Consider the following 17,371-nt stretch of genomic DNA (forward strand, 5'->3'; position numbering starts at 1 on the left):
CTTCTCTCTCATTCTTTTTCTCTCCTCCTCTCGTGTTGCCGACAACTGGTGCTTTCCCAAAAATCGTCTTGGAAGTGATGGACTTTTCAGCTGCGTGAATTTGTGGAAGGGATATATCATTCAAGAGCGGTTCACAGCAAAGATGTTCTCTTCCGTTTCACACCGTCCATAGACTACATTTCGGCTCCTTTAGTCTCCACTGCTGCACTTCCTCACTATAGTTAAGGTTTCACTGGGATGAAAAGTTGTTAAATAGGTGGACGCATCATGATAGATTTGTTGGATATTTCTGCTCCCCAGAACCAGATCCAATACTTACCTCAATATCTGGATACTAAGCAGAAATGTCTTTTTCAGGCTATTTTTGCTTAAATAACATGTGAAGTAAATTAAAACTGAAATAAATGGTAACCTTTGAGTGAACTATGCAAACGTAGTCAGAGTCAAACTGAGCTACAAATAAATGTGAATTTTACCACAAAACCTGCCTTTTTTTATGAATAGTTTAAAGTCATTTTCTTAGAATAATACCCACCTATAATTTAATTTAACTAATTGAGGATCTTTTGAGGTATAATGTGATTTTGTTTCCTTTTTTTTCCTCTATTGTGACTACGCACCATCACATCTGCTCAGTATTTTGACTCATCCTCTCATCTGGAATCAATCGTCAGGCCTCTCTGCAGCCAGCTCGGCTCAACAGCCAAAGATTCTGATCGACACAGTGCTGAGATCCCATCCCCACGTTTATAACCATATTATAATCCATATCATCAGATTAGTTTAATATGCACGTTTCTTACAATTTCACACTATCTTTGTGTTTTATTAGCATGCTTCTGATCCAAGACCAAACAATACAGTCAAAAGTTCTGTTTCATTGTGGAAAAGCTGGAACCAGGATTGAGTAGAATACTGTACTTTTACAGTGAGTCTTTCTTCCTGTCTCGCTCGGTCTCTCATACACACAACTTCTTCACGTGCAGCTTCCTCAAGGCTCCAGATGATATTCCCTCAGTCTCAGAGTGCTGGTCCTTGTTTGTGCAGTGAACCCAGTGACTTCGAAAGAGCTTGAAGCATTATTATCATATTATCAGAGGAGTAATTGGGGCATTATTTGGGGCATATGCTTCTCTAAAAGGGCTTGGGTATGTTTTGAAAAGGCATTCTTTTTCAGACAGAGCATTTATTTACCTACAATATATTGTTCCAAGTTTCCCCCATGCTTTCCCCCCTCTCCAGAGGCCTCCTGAAATCTAGTGTTGATGCCAGTACAGCAGAGAGAATGAGGTACAGCAGGGAGCAAAAGGGAAAGCAAGAAAGAGCAATAGCCTGCAGACTATAGACAAACTCAACAAGTGTTCCATTAGGTTTCTATGACAGAAGAATTCACAACCCAAGGCCAGGAAGGATTTTGAGCAAAACAGAATTTGCATGGTTTTAAAGGTGCAGAGCATCGTACACAGCTTGTGCAATGGTATGGTATGGTATGGTATGGTATTTACTTTATTAATCCCCGAGGGGAATTTTTTTTTTTGAATGTACAGAGCAACCAGTAACCTTTAATGAAATAAGTCTGGATGGGCAGTTATTGACCCAGGTCTGGAGTAAGGCATACTGACCTGGAAAATTGAATAAGTAAAAAAATATCTTAAAGGGATGGCTCCCCACTTTGTCCACAATCCCAGCAGTCAAAGTACACACTGTTCACTCGGCTCAGCTGTGTACTCCACCCAAGGTTATTGTTACTGCGCAGGCAGGATCCACCATGCATGGGAAAGTCACCAAGAGATCGGCAGCATGTGAATAGATGGAAGAAAAGAGGTTGAAAGATGTGAAAAACCAAAACTTTTAGGCGCAGTTTGGCTAATTAAATATTCAGCATTATATATAGTTTGGTTTTTAACAGGGCTGCCCTCATTGCTTGCATTAGATAAGCATTTGCTCTGTGACTTCTGATTTGAAGGAATCGTTCGAATGCATGTCCATTCGCTTTCTACTCTGCTAACTGATTGGAGGGGAAACTGTTTCCCTAGTTTGTCTGCCTTGCTCATGTGCCAAACTATTTCCTGGCCAGGTGCACTCACATGGAGTCTCCTCTGTTTGCCAGGCAATCTCAAGGTAGATATGAACACCCTGATAAATAATCTAATACAAAACCCTTATAAAACCACACTTTTACACTTAGGTTTCTCAAACAAATTAAATATATTCCATATAATATCTTACTCTACAGATTTTTTTTTTAGGCAGATTTTGTTGATTTAGCCGAGTCCTCGCTTCCCGTCTTTATGTTTTAACCAATGTTAAGATTTAACAAAGCTTGAAATGTTACAAAATTACAAAGACAACAATCTCAAGGATAATGTGTAGAGCAACAACAACTAGGCTATTAGGACAGAGAGCAGTATATGTAGTTTACCTTGGGATGTTACAGTTGGTAGTAAGAAGTCAACAGTGTCGCAACAGGTTTGTTTAATGTACCAAAATCTTCTCTTATGTCACGTGAGGAGGAGCAGGACTGTCACAAATTCACATAACTGCTGGTACGAATAGTCTTGATGCGAAATATTCACCTGAAAGTATTTTGCATTTTTGTGTTGTTTATCTGTCACACCCCTGTAAATACTTTAACTCTCCACAAGTCATGTGAATAAATGAGTTTGATTTTTTTTTTTTTTTAACTACTTATTACAAACAAAAGGTTTTGTACTGCATATGGACTTTTTGAAAGGTAATTGTATTGAGGCAACTTAAGGGTTCGGAAGCTGTGATGTCATGAGTCAGTTTTTGCTGGCCAAGGGACAAGAAGAAATAGTGACATTTCAAGAGTGGTTTGCATTGGTAGGAAGCCCAGTCTCTAACTTCAAGCTGTCCAGGCTGCTTTCTTCCTCACGCAGCTGTTAAACATTGTATTGGCGGAATATACAGTTACATAGCAAACACTGTAGGTTTCACACAGTCTGCTACCTTTACAACAGGACTTGTTGACACTGAGAAAACTTCAACCCTATGTCCCCGTCCGGAGTTCAGGAGTGGAGTATTACTCCTCCCTTGTCCGAAGAGTAACAAGCACAGTAATTAAGTCAATAAATATCTGGGTCTTCTGATCAAAGAGTGCCCTTGCTGAGCTTCAATTTGATTCTAAATTAAATTCCTGCTGTGTTTAGACTGTACATACACCAAGGTGATAAAATAATATCACTGTTCAAGTCATTTTTCATGGACTCTAACCAGCAAAGACTGGCTACCAGTTGGTACTGTAACTACAGTGCGTGTTACTGATAGATCACCCAATTTAACCCAAAGCCACTGTCTTGTATTTACAGAACAGCGACTTCCACAAACACGACCATAGAGAATCTATTTCGGGATGTTTTTCCCCTGTTGTTGTCTAGATACATGTCTGGCAGTTGTTTAACTGCTCAGTGGAATTTAAGGTGAGTTTGTCCCCTTGGCCACAGGACGCGAACAGACTGTAAAGAGCATCAAGGCAAGTAAAAGAGTAAGCATCAAGTGATAGAAAGAGCAACTAAGGTTCTGCAGCATTTGAAGTAAAATTTTGCTCCACTTGAAATGGATAATAAACCTGAGAGACAATAGGTAAACTAGCAAGTTGCTAAACCATCAGCTTTATGCAGGGACCTGTAAAGTGCTTCAGACAATCTTAACAAACATTATGTCAGCAGAACATACACAATTAAACACCCCTTTTCCCGTAACACTGTTCATGGTGTGGGAAAAACCTGAGGGATTACTAGCGGGGGGCGAGGGGGCTTTTTCTAAAGGAATAAGTCCCTCAGTTTGTGTATCTATTTTTGACATGTTACATTCCTTTCCCCCAGATATTCTCATACATATATAAGACATTTACAGCCATCTTTGATGCCTAGGCCTTGTTAGACTGGACAGAGGCGGGGGGCTGTGGTCGCACAGAGACATTTCTCAAGAGGTTCAGATGTCAGCTGAGAGAGACAGGCAAACATGAAAAATCCACCAGGACCTAAAGTTAGAGCTGGGACTTTTTATGATGTATCTTCATGACAGCAGGTAACAAAAACTATCACCTGGGACTCAGGAGGGAGCTGCCAAAACTAAAACAACCAATGTTGAGTTTTCTGAAAAGCTGTGATATGTTTTTTTGTATTTTATGCCAGGAGGTTATGTATCATTACTGCAGATATTATAGAAACGTTGCATTTATGAAGCAGTTCTTTTAGCTTTTATGTCTCAACAGTAGATGCTTGTATGTGTGAGCTTTTGAACTTGTGTGGCTATTTGGGAAATATGCTAATTTACTTTTTTGCTTTCTTGTATTGCGTTGAAACAGGGCCATATTTACCGTGTACACGAGAAGAGTCCATATGAACGCCACCCTCTTGTGGTATTCACAACATCGGAACTCAAAATTTTCTATCAGCCTTGAGTTCACGAGTTGTGATGTGTTTGCTGCTGCTGAAATGGCAGAGGCCATTTTTCATTGGATGATTAATTTTTTGTTGAATGTTAAGCTAATATATTGTAATTTTAGTCATCTAGAGATTGTCTTCATAATTCAGATAGTAGCCTATGTTTGAGGAAAATGTTGTTCTTCCCAACGGCCTCATCTTTTCCGTCGGTGTCTTTGCCTTTCCTGCTTTACCCACCTGCTAGTTTGCTAAGCTGTTAGTCTGTGTGGCATTCAGACGCTGTCTACTTTGCTTTTGCCTAGTAACAGTGTTTTTACGACTTAACCACTTGAACGGCAAGCATACAGAACTCTTGACTTCCCATGTTGTAACCCCGAGTTCATGAGTTCCATTTGGGTGCAGCATTAGATAAGAAGGTCGGTAGTTTTGTAATCTGTATACTAACATTGAAGCGAGCTCAGAGATGGCTACTGGCCCCTTACATAGTTTTGTCTGTACAAAATCTGAAGAGTAAAACGCATCAGGTTAGTAGCCACGCTGGGTGTTTCCCTTGCTCCTGATGTTATTGCTATGCTAAGATAACTGTCTCTTTGTTATAGCTTTTAATTTGCAGCGTGAAAGATGTGGCATTTCCCAAAATTCAAACTCTCTGAAACTAGTAAAAATCTGATGTCTGAAATTAGACTGGAGGCAGATTTTTATGATAAAGGTCGATTTCTTGTGACCTGTCATGGCCGGTTGGGAGTAAAAGTGATGGTTTGATGCTTGCTGGTTGGCTGCATCAGGCTGTGGCTGGATAGACCTACAGGCAATCTAGACAGGAGATGAGCAGTGAGCTGGGCCCTGGCAGACAGGCCCTGTGGCTGGGCCTCTCTTGGGCAGGGCAAGGCCTCTGGGACTCCTGTCTCAGAAATAATGTGCCCTCTAAATAAATCTAAGGCGGACACATCTTAGCCTTTGGGATCCTGATAAACTGTTGTATTAGGTCTTGTGGGGAGAAAACTGAGAAATCATAACCAAGCTAGCTGAAATCCATTTGCATATATTCCTACTGAGCCCTACTTTAAAATAATGAGTTGCAAAAATAATTTTTTCCTATAATCATAATGTTGCTCAGGATTTATTAATAGACTCTATTTTTAAATAGTCCTGAAGAAATGCTTATTATCACAAACGTGGGGAAAAAGAGTCTGAAAACCTACGTGGGTGGTTTAAGACTTTATCCTTGCTTATTTGGCACCTGGTAAGCGCTTTTGTGTGGCTGGGAAGCACAGGAGAGGCCCTCAGCTTGCAGAACTTGCGTCCAGAGTGCAGCGGTGACATCTGGGGAACTGTACCATTCATCGTTAAAGAATATGCAAATTGTTATGTGGGATTATTTTTTAATGTCAGATTTTCTTCCTTGATCCTATTAGAGCCCGTTCAAGTAGCTACCTGCCAGCAAACCCGTGCAACAAAGTACAATAACACGAGTGATACCATTGTTACACTCTTGGTTGCTCCTTTCATGATCTAAGTAGACACTTTTGATACTAAACTTTCCACTTACATTAGGCAGGTTTGAAAGTGGACTTCTGTGCTTTATTTTGGACAAAATAGATAGAACAAGACGCCACCAAAGCTTAGATTTTATTTTGTTAACTAAGTAGGTTGTAAGTTGATTAATGCCGAACCTAACTGCCGATTTTTCGAGCTCCAACATGTTTCATTATATAGAGCAGAGTGCTGGAAATACATGTTCCTCCTTATGTACAGTATTATTGGGTATGAGCCTCTGTGCTAATGTATTTACATACAATTAGACCCAAAGTTGTGTAAGAAAAAAAAAAAGTCTGATCTGATGCTTTTCTCTATTTTTCCTGTTCTTCCACAGTTGTTTACTCTGTTTTTTTGCCTTGAGGATAAAAGAAATCTGGAAACTAGGCCACAAAGTCCAAAAAGAGCCATAACACGGGAATTCAAACAGCTTCTCACGTTTGATTTGTGAGTAACATGATATCATAAAAGAAACGTAAGATGTTCATCATTAGAAGGGCTTCTTGCGTGTTTATCTCATTTGAGTTTGGGTCAATGACGTTGAATGAATAATCATCAATCCATCACAAGCCGGCTCTTGCCAAGGCCGTATTTATGATGACATCAGTGTTTGTGTTGGATCCAGCTTATCGGTAATGCTCAAGCTCTCTTGTGCTCTGTGTGCCATGGAAGTGATGGATTTCAAGTTAAGATGAAGCAAAATCTCTGTGGATTGCTGGGAGTCCCCTCTTTTGGCCCCTTATCTTCGTCATCCCTGCAGAAGGCTTTGTGTTGTTTCTAGGTTTTCCCAAGTTCTCCCAGGTGCAGCTTGGACTGGTCAAAGTGTCTCATACTTTATTGAGTATTTCCCAAAAACATAGCCAGTACTCAATGTTCATGAGGTCAAGGCTGAGGACGTGGTTGAAAACATAAATTTAGAGGTTCAGTGGTGCTTTAAGACTCTTCGTCTTCATTTCTTTCAGACTGTTTTGGTCACAAAAAGGCGACCTCAGATGTTTTGCACTGCACCCCCTTTTGTGAGGCTTGGAACCCACTGCGGCAGGTGGCATCCCTCGTAAGAATTTACGGCTTGGTTCTTCTGGTTCAGTGTAAACAAGCCAAGTTTTATGGAGCAAATACTTCGAGGTCATGGTCCCCACAGTTTGATTGTAGAATGACAGGGAAACATGGCGTCATTTATCCCGTGGTACCTGTTAGATGTTTCAACAAATTAAGAGAGTTTCCAGGCAAGATTACACTATGACCTCATGGAAAATAATCATTCTGTGTCCTACAAACAATGAGTACTTAATCATGGCAGTTTTGCACATTGCATTGTCACAGAGTGTCACAAATACTGGGTGTAGCAAAGGAAAAAAATAGAAGCAGAGGGAGAAATTCAGACCTTTTCCAGCTCCTTTGTCAGCTCTGCTGCCATCATTAAGTGGCTGTTAAGGTCAGATTTTTTGGAGCGTTACAGAAGTGGCACAAACACCTCTAATCTTCCGATGTTGCCATGAGATAAAAAATTGGTGGCTCTGAGTGTCGGGTTTGGACAGCTATTGAATGGATTCCTATGACATTTAGGACAAATATGCAAGTAATGTCTTCGGTTGTCCCTTAACTTTCAAAGTTTTAATCTGTCCTTTACTTTGGTAATGACTAAATGTCCATAAAAGCTAATGATATTTCCATCAGCCTCATCTGTGCTTTGTATTTAGTGTCTATTAACAAATGGTAGGATGCTAACATACATGCACAATATATTCATCACAAATTTGCCTTGAGGGGCTTTAGAATCTGTACAGCACCGTCTCCTTTTAGACTCTCAAATTAAGATAAAGAAAAATACCCCAAACAAAATCTTTAACGGGCAGAAGAAATGCACATCAGAAATAGCCACTAAGGAGGGATCTGTCTTCCAGTAAGGACAAACATGAAATAGATGTAGTGTGCACAGAAAAGAAAAATAGCTGAACAACAATACAGACACTGGAGATGATCAAATTGGCAAATGTAACTTATGAAAAATTTGATCAGGGAGGACGAAAAGCAAATTCCAGGTGTCGGCAAGCAGACCTCAGCTCTGGGACCTCTTCATCACCTTGAAGGAGGATGCAATGCAATGTTAGTTGTCATTTTATGCATGTAACATGCAGATGTTAGCATTTAGCTCAAAACCTCACTGTTTACACTAAGGCTGGCTCTTTACTCTTAACCCACCATCAAACACACGCACACACAAAATACACTGTAAAACATTCCTCTGTGACTAAATGGAGAAATGATGCGGTAGTCTGTCAATACGTTTCAACTTTTCTGCCTGCAGACCACAAATGTACTGTTGTGCTGTATTATACAACAGTAAATGAATTTTCTAAAGGACTAAACGATTTTAGAAAACGTGGACTATTTTCAGCTGTAGATGAATAGACATTTGGTGCTGCAGAGCAATGATAATTAGATCCTTTACTTCAGTAAAAGTACTAATTATTGGCTCATTTAAACATTTATTGAAATTAAACCATGTGAAAAGTTCAGATGGAAAAATCACTCGTTGGTGGAGCAACTGTTGTTTTTACTTTAACAATTGACATAGTTACCCCCTTGATCAAATACACTCATGTTGTGATAATCCGCAACATCTGGTATGATCTTCTGTTCACTGTAGAAATTCAAAATGTGATGCCAACACACGGCAACATGTGAATAAGGGGAGTACTGGAACTTTGTTTTTTTCCATTTCAAGCATTGGCATTGTAGCATCCAAAATGGCCATGACAACAATGTGTCTTCTTAACAGTTTGTGGTAAACAACAAGTCTGTGGCACAAATTATTCCATTTAACGAGAAATGTCGACAACGTGTTAGTCTACAGCAGAGAGATGAGAGTTCATGGAGTAATTTATTTTCACCTAGTAAAAAAAAATGTCAATCATCCTTTTCGTTTGTCATGTTTGTGTAGAACGGTTCTTTCCCTCTTCCCATTTCTGCTGTTTACATGAATATGAACTTAGGTAGAAAATAAGCAACATCTCCTTGAACCTGGGTTAAAATTTCTAATATTAATGAGCTCTGTCAAACTTTCATTCAAAACCTGACATCATGCGAGGGATGTTTTGTAATTCTATCCTTTTGAATCTGTCCACATAGTAAACCATGTCTTTGTTTCCATAAACCTTTGACCCATGTGGCGTAAATATGTGGGTGTGTGTCTGGCTGTTGCAGACTGTTGTGGTGGTTTCCACTCTCGTTGCATCAGCGAGTGTTTTGACTTTTCTATGCAGCTTGGTAGCTTTCCCGTTCGCTTCTTTCTACTGGCGCCGGTTCTCACACTAATCCCCATCGGCCAAATAGTTTCACACACTTGAGCTTAATTCACCGAAAACACTGGGCCGATTCCAAATCATCCGACACATGCACATGTACAGGATAGATTATCAGGTGATTGACATGCAGTTTGTGAAAATGATCACTAGACAACAAAACATTATTACTTCACTTCCTATCATGCCTTCCCAGTTTTTTTTCCCAATTTATTAAACTGGCCGCAGATAATGTCATGTTTGTTGCAGTCATACTGCTCATCCAAAGTTCGTCATGTCAAGAGAAGAAAACTAAGCCAGGTTACTGTGAGGACCATCCAGAGGTCATCATTATTTTTCACGTCATTGTTGTATAACTGAAGACCGCTCCTATAATTTACCCCTGTACCTGACCTGAGCAGTGTTCAGCTTGGCAACAGTTTAAGCCTTTTATGTTATCACTGTTATGATAGTCATTTTATCCATATAGTACTAATACGATATTGATTTGGACAGCCTTAGGGTCTTTTACTTTTCAAACATTACAAATAGCATGTCATGATAAAAATCTGCACAAAAACACATTGTTATTGTGAGTGTTTTAAGGGTGGATTTGTCTTTTTAACACCCTTCTGAAAAGGTTAGAAAGCACTCCCAGTCCATCTTGCTAAAGCTGTGGTGCTTGCTGTGACAGAAATTGCTTGTTATCAACCAGGAAATTTGTCTGGGTCTTGGTAGGCCCTGGATTGGTCAGCCCAGGGCCAAAACAAATCCAACCATCTGCTGGATTTCTGCTCTGGTTTGTTCAGCAGTGTGTGTGTGTGTGTGTGTGTGTGTGTGTGTGTGTGTGTGTGTGTGTGTGTGTGTGTGTGTGTGTGTGATGTATCCCAGCATCCCAAAGCCAATGCACATTTCCTGTCCCTGTTTCCTGTCAAATATCAAAGTGCTACAGAGACTCATCAAGAGACACTGCTGCTGCACAAGCAGCCAGTGTTCTCACATGCTCCACATGGTTACAATTAATGCAAGAGCTGGTCTTATTATCTGGTTTTATTGCTTTTAAGCAGATGAGCACAATCGGAGGATATAGGACTGAATTTGATGCGAGAGGAATGAAAATAAAGTTAACCTAAAGTGCAGATATTTGCTTTCTGGGACTGCTGGCAAAATAAGCCAAAGTCCTTGGGAAAAGTCGTCTAAATGTATTGAAAAACCTACAGCTGTCAATTCAATGAAAGTAAATTCACAGTGGTAGGATCCAGGGAAATATGAAAAAGCAGAGAATTCATAGCCTTGCTCATTTTTCACCGCACTAAATCAAACCATGTCTGTCATTTTATAAGCTGATATTGGTCCAAAAATGACAATAAAAGAAAAAAACGAATGGTGATTTCGTTGACAGATGTGAAACGGCGATTTCCATTCCTTCAGGCCTGATTATCCACAAGTGTCTTTGCAGCTCATCAGGGAGTTACATCCACGCTGCCCCACCTTAAACCACAACTGGTTTACATTGTAAACGCCTATATTTTTTTTAATTAATTTTATAATGCTGATTTTAAGTTTGGAAAATGAGCCTAATGGCTGAAAATGGCTTCCTATCCTTGCAACAGTCAACTTTACAGTCTAAAGTATACATGTAAATGAAAAATTTCACAGTCTTACTCCGTAATGCAATTCATCACAAACCCTTTGACCTCAAACGTTATTTTCTGCTTTTTCTATGCAATAAACGCCCAGCTGTAGCAGCTGAAGCCAACATTAGTATGTCTTGTCCCCTGGGGATACACCTCTACTATCAGGTTAGTGATATGTATTGTATGTGTATCTCTGTGTGCCCTGCTGTCTCCTCCTCAGTTTGTAGGATCATATGCTGCTCCTCTCTGTGTGTCTACAGAGCTGGGCCTCCTCCATATTTCAGGTTTCCTTGCCTGCAACTCTATCAGACTTCTTGCTCTGAACAAGCTTCCCTACAAGCTCCCCAGTGCACTGACCCTACCCTCCAACCCCTACCTCACCTACCTTGCACCTTGGACTTCTGAAGAATTGACCATTTGTTGTACTTTTTAGAGTCCAATTTACTTCATTACTGATTTAAACATCAGTTCCAACTGTGGCATTACAGCCCCTTTGTGCTCAATTGGTTGCATTTACTTGTTTTTACCTGAATAATCCACCTAGTACGTGCTTTCCTCATGTGCCGAAGTCTTTCCGGGAGTTCTCCTAAACTCCTGCTATTGTTGCAAGCTTGTAAAGCCCACTGGTATTTTGTATGTGATATTGGGCCACAAACACACTTGTCTTGAGTTAAAATTAAATGTAGACTTGTAGGAACGTTTCAGTCCTCCACACTGGCAGTAGCTTGATGTGATCACACAATTTGTACACGTGTATAATAACATTCTACTGCATATTCCAATTTACATAGTAATACTTAGTTTGAATAATAATTTGCGTGTGATATGGGTTTTCCATTAAAAAGTTCACTCACATGGGTCAAAATTCTCAGTGATATCTAAACACAATGAGCACACAATGTCTCCCACATCACTGAAAGACCAGCAGGAAAACGGCTTTCCCTCACTACTTTGTTTTTATCTAAGCGCTTTGTTCACAACTGACCACCATTCCCATCAGCTAGCATTACACCGCCTCCTCTATGTCTATTGTTATTACTGGATGGACCATTGTTCAGCAGAGTAGCAGTGTCCTTACGAAGTATTTCTCAGCACTGTTTTAATGACAAACCGTTGTCTGCCCTCTGACCCGCGCTGCTCCGTCCCCAGACACAGTAGCAGAGTGATTCCAGATGGAGGGAGTCTGTGGTAGGAAAGGCGTCACTGTAGGAGCATCATCGCCACAATTTCGTGTTTTAATCACATTCCAAGACGAGCAAATCCCAGTAAAACCAGTGACTGTAGAAGCATGGATTCTGATTATCTGGTATTATGGCCCAACTTGCCTTGAACAGTGTTTAACCATATTTCATTGTGACCTGTTTGATTGATACAGACTTGCAGACAATCAAGTCCACTACCACAAAACAGTACCAGGTGTTGTGTAAAAGAGCCAAATCCCCGTTTCTTCCTTGAAAGCTTTATAGCTTCTGTAATTCCAATCAATATGCAATTCAGCGTGTGTTTAAGGAAGGGTAGTTTGTCCACACTATCAAATGACTTCTCACCCAGTTACATTTCCCCAGCACCAATAACGCAGTCTGTGAACTTTCCTCAAAGTCCGTCCAACGAGTGTGGATACACTAATGGTATAAACACGGCCATCAATAAGAAAAACAGGTGCTCTTTTAAACCTGCTCCATTCACATGTCAGGATACACTTCAGCTGCCATGATTGCGGTCCGTCAGCGAAAGAGGTGGTTCCAACCCTAGTGACCTTTGGGAGGAAGAGACATTTCCCAAAAAACAGGTTAGTCACCATAGAAAAACTGTCTCAGCAGTGATCATTCAGTCCGGTGCAGTCACCTCTGTGTGTCCATGTTTGGCTGCAGGAATCAATTGGAAAAGGTTGGACATAGATCTTCATGGTGTCAACTGCCATGCAGACGCATATGCTCAACAAATTATGTAATATTACCTACTCTTAAAATTCTACAATGAGATCAGTTGGCAAAATATTCTTCTCTTTTTCAATGGCTTTTCTTAAGGCATGGTAAGATTCTGAGTCACCAACATTTCCATGAATCAGACACCAGCTGGATACCTTTTTGCCTCTGGGCGAGATGATTTATCAAGATTTGAGTTATATATATATATATAATCTCGCTGAGAGCTTGCCCAGAGAGCTCAAGAAAATAATTGCATGTGTGTGTACATATACACATATATATATATATATATATATATACATACATACACATACATATGTACACTGCTCAAAAAACATAAAGGGAACACTTAAACAACACAATGTAACTCCAAGTCAATCACACTTCTGGGAAATCAACTTCTCCAGTTAGGAAGCAACACTGATTGTGAATCAATTTCACCTGCTGTTGCGCAAATGGAACAGACAACAGGTGGAAATGAGGCAATTATCAAGACAACCCCTATAAAGGAACGGTTCTGTAGGTGGTGACCACAGACCATTTCTCTGTCCTCGTCCTTTCTGGCTGATTTTTGGTCACTTTTGCATTTTGCCAGCGCCCTCACCACTAGAGGTAGCATGAGGCGGTGTCTACAACCCACAGAAGTTGCTCAGGTAGTGCAGCTCGTCCAGGATGGCACATCAATGCACGCTGTGGCAAGAAGGTTTGCTGTGTCTGTCAGCACAGTGTCAAGAGCACAGAGGAGATACCAGGAGACAGGCCGGTCCACCAGGAGACGTGGAGGGGGCCATAGGAGGACAACAACCCAGCAGCGGGACCGCTATCTGCTCCTTTGTGCAAGGAGGAACAGCAGGAGCACTGCCAGAGCCCTACAAAATGACCTCCAGCAGGCCACTAATGTGCATGTTTCTGCTCAAACTGTCAGAAACAGACTCCATGAGGGTGGTATGAGGGCCCGATGTCCACAAGTGGGGCCTGTGCTTACAGCCCAACACTGTGCAGGGCGATTGGCATTTGCCAGAGAACACCAAGATTGGCAGCTTCTCCATCGGCACCCTGTGATCTTCACGGATGAGAGCAGGTTCACACTGAGCACATGTGACAGACGTGACCGAGTCTGGAGACGCCGTGGAGAACGTTCTGCTGCCTGCAACATCCTCCAGCGTGACCGGTTTGGTGGTGGGTCAGCGACGGTCTGGGGAGGCATTTCTTTGGAGGGCCGCACAGCCCTCCATTTGCTGGCCAGAGGTACCCTGACTGCCATTAGGTACCGGGATGAGATCCTCAGACTCATTGTAAGACCATATGCTGGTGCAGTGGGCCCTGGGTTCCTTCTGATGCATGACAATGCTAGGCCTCATGTGGCTGGAGTGTGTCAGCAGTTCCTGCATGATGAAGGCATTGAAGTTATGGACTGGCCTGCCTGTTCCCCAGACCTGAATCCAATCCAGCACATCTGGGACATCATGTCTCGTTTCATCCACCGACGCCATGTCGCACCACAGACTGTCCAGGAGTGGACTGATGCTTTGATCCAGGTCTGGGAGGAGATCCCTCAGGAGGACATCCGTCGTCTCATCAGGAGCATGCCCAGGCATTGTAGGGAGTGCATACAGGCACGTGGAGGCCACACATACTGCTGAGCCTCATTTTGACTTGTCTTGAGGAATTTCCACAGAAGTTGGATCAGCCCGTGATGTGATTTTTCCACTTTTATTTTGAGTATGATTCTGAATCCAGACCTCCATGGGATAATGATTTTGATTTCCATTGATCATTCTTATGTTATTTTGTTCTCAACACATTCCACTATGTAGTGAATAAAGATTTTCAACTGGAATATTTCATTCATTGAGATCTAGGATGTGTTGTTTAAGTGTTCCCTTTATTTTTTTGAGCAGTGTAGCTAGGAGCAAGGCCATCTAAGGCCTTAAAAGTGAACCATATGATTTGAAGATCAATTCAGAATCTAACAGCAGCGAGCATAAGGAGGCAAGGACATGGGTAATCTGATTCTGCCTCTTAATAATAAGTAAAAGTAATATGAAGAGCGTGGCATCTTATTAACAAAAACATAACAGCAGTCCGGCACCTACTATCTCCTATTCATTAGTCAGGATAAGCCTTTTATTTCTATGTTTAGTCTTTCCTTGAGGATCCTTCGATGCTCATGTTTTCGCTTTCTTTGAAAATAAAAGTTTCCACAGTGCTGCCATGCAGCACATAGATGCTTTTGTAACCACAGCTTCAGTCCCATGCCAGTTGCCCCATCCTGTCCCCCGCATGGAAAAAGGCCTTGGCCACCTCCCATTGGCTTACAGGAACATTTTACTAAAGAAGTAAGTGGATAAAGCTGACACCATTGTCGCCCTTCTTTGTCTTGAATAGTGGGATGAGTGCTGTACGTTTGGAGATATATGGGGGAAAAAAGGTAGCTGTTTGTTAATCCTAGGTGATCTCTGCAACATTTTCTGTGTTTGTCAGAGAATCCTGTCGGCTGTGCCTTTTTACATGTTGTTGCGAAACTGCAGTTACTTGCAAGGAATGCTATCTTTGATGATAGAACCATTTAGGGATACAGATCAGATGCAGTGTTGGTGTTATGAAGTTATTGACTGCAATGTATTTAGGGTTCTTTGTTTTATTTTTATTGAAACCTTCAAAAAAAATATGTTTGTTGTGTGATTTTCTTTTTGTGGTAATAGTACTGACTGAATGGATTTGATACAGTGTAATACAATGTATAGTTTTTTGTCTGTTTCTCTCACCCTTTGTTTCCCCCTTATTCCCTCTTTGCCCTCCTCTCTGGTTTTATTCTTTGTGGTCTTGATATTTTGTTGCTTATTATTGCCAGCCTTTTTGTAATTCTCACCTTGTGTTTCTTTCTCACGTTCTCTCTAGCCCTAAACATTCCTCCGATGCACAGTTTCTAATCATTTTGCTGTATTGTCTTTTCTCCTCTATATCATCCCCCCTACCCCACCCACTCTACAGAGCCCTCAGATGGGGACTTTATATATATATATGTATATATATGTATGTATATATATATATATATATATATATAGTAATTTTTATATTTATATATGTATATATATAAATATATATATTTATATATGTATATCTATATGTATATATATAAATATGTATATATATGTATGTATATATATATACATACATATATATATACATATAGATATACATATGTATATATATATATATATATAGAATATTTATATATATAGTAATTTGCCTCAACTCTGCCATCAAGATGCAGCACTAGAATTTGTATCCTGTGAAACCTGTCAAATATTTAGTGATGTCACAAAGTAGCCTTAATGAGGCTGTACTTTGGCACAGCAATACTTTAAGCTACATGCAAGTGTCATAATGCTGATATGCTCACAATAACAACACTAACATTGAGATAGGATTCATGATAGGGACAATGATCACCAAATTAGAATAGCGTATTTGCATGCTAACATTTGCGAACTAGCATTACACAAAGTACTGCTGATGCTAATGAATCCCATCATTAGTCATTAGTTTTGCAGATATTTGATCAGACAGTAAACCAAAAAAAAGGGGATTCATTGAATATTGATCATGGCTCATAGCAGATCACCAAAGTTGCTACATTTCATCCTGATGGGCTAATCATTTTCTGAACCAAATTTTACAACTGATGATTTTCTTATTGCTCATAGTGATTCTCAGTCTCTGTGATTAGATTATAGAGTTTTACATCAGTGTAAAACAAAATTTCCAAATGGGAAAATCTGCAGATTTTGTGAACACTTACTCATGATATTACTTGATCCTACACGTGGTGCAAAATCTGGAAAGTGCAGACACCACAGTGTGTAAACACAGGCCAGCTGTACATACATATCTCAATTTAGCATTCAGCTGCATCCAAGTGGCATCTAAGTGGGAATCCACAGGCTGTTTCAGTGTTTTAACTAGATGACTTTGAGCTCCAGATTTGCCTGAAATCCTCTCCAGCTGGACACAGAGACAGCTTTTACACCAAGAAACCAACCACCGGGTGTGAAATGGATTATTTAATGAAGATTTCTTTACTTTGCATATGCGCTCTAAAGAGTCAGATTCTGTCTAACAAAGTGTTTGGATTTGCTTTAACGCAAACTAAATTGGGGATTTCCAGACACCTCAAAGTTTTATTTTGTTAGTGTCCCTCATTCTGAGATTGTCAACAATTTTTACAGTGTAACATATTCATTATATTGTGTGAAGAAAAATCTATCCAACAAAAGTCAGTCATTCTTTCTGTGGAAGGAGGACCTTGGTATAGTCTTCTTCCATCCCATGTGTTTATGCAACTGTCATGGAAAAAAGTGAAATAGTCCAACATTTCAACTGAGGATCTTCTGCTGCTCTAATGTCTTTGAACTGAAAACTTGAATGAAACTCCAAATTTGCTGCATTTCATTTCAATGTATAATTTGCAATTTGGAAAAAGGTATATTTGCTTTCTGTGAGTTGAAAGAGGAGATACCGCTCTCATGTCTGCAGGGGAAGTGAAAAGCAGGAGCCAGGAGACAGTTAGCATT

The sequence above is a fragment of the Embiotoca jacksoni genome, unplaced genomic scaffold (genome assembly GCF_022577435.1).
Source record: "Embiotoca jacksoni isolate LCO1_2020_lvr unplaced genomic scaffold, fEmbJac1.0.p SCAF_17, whole genome shotgun sequence".
NCBI lineage: Eukaryota > Metazoa > Chordata > Actinopteri > Embiotocidae > Embiotoca > Embiotoca jacksoni.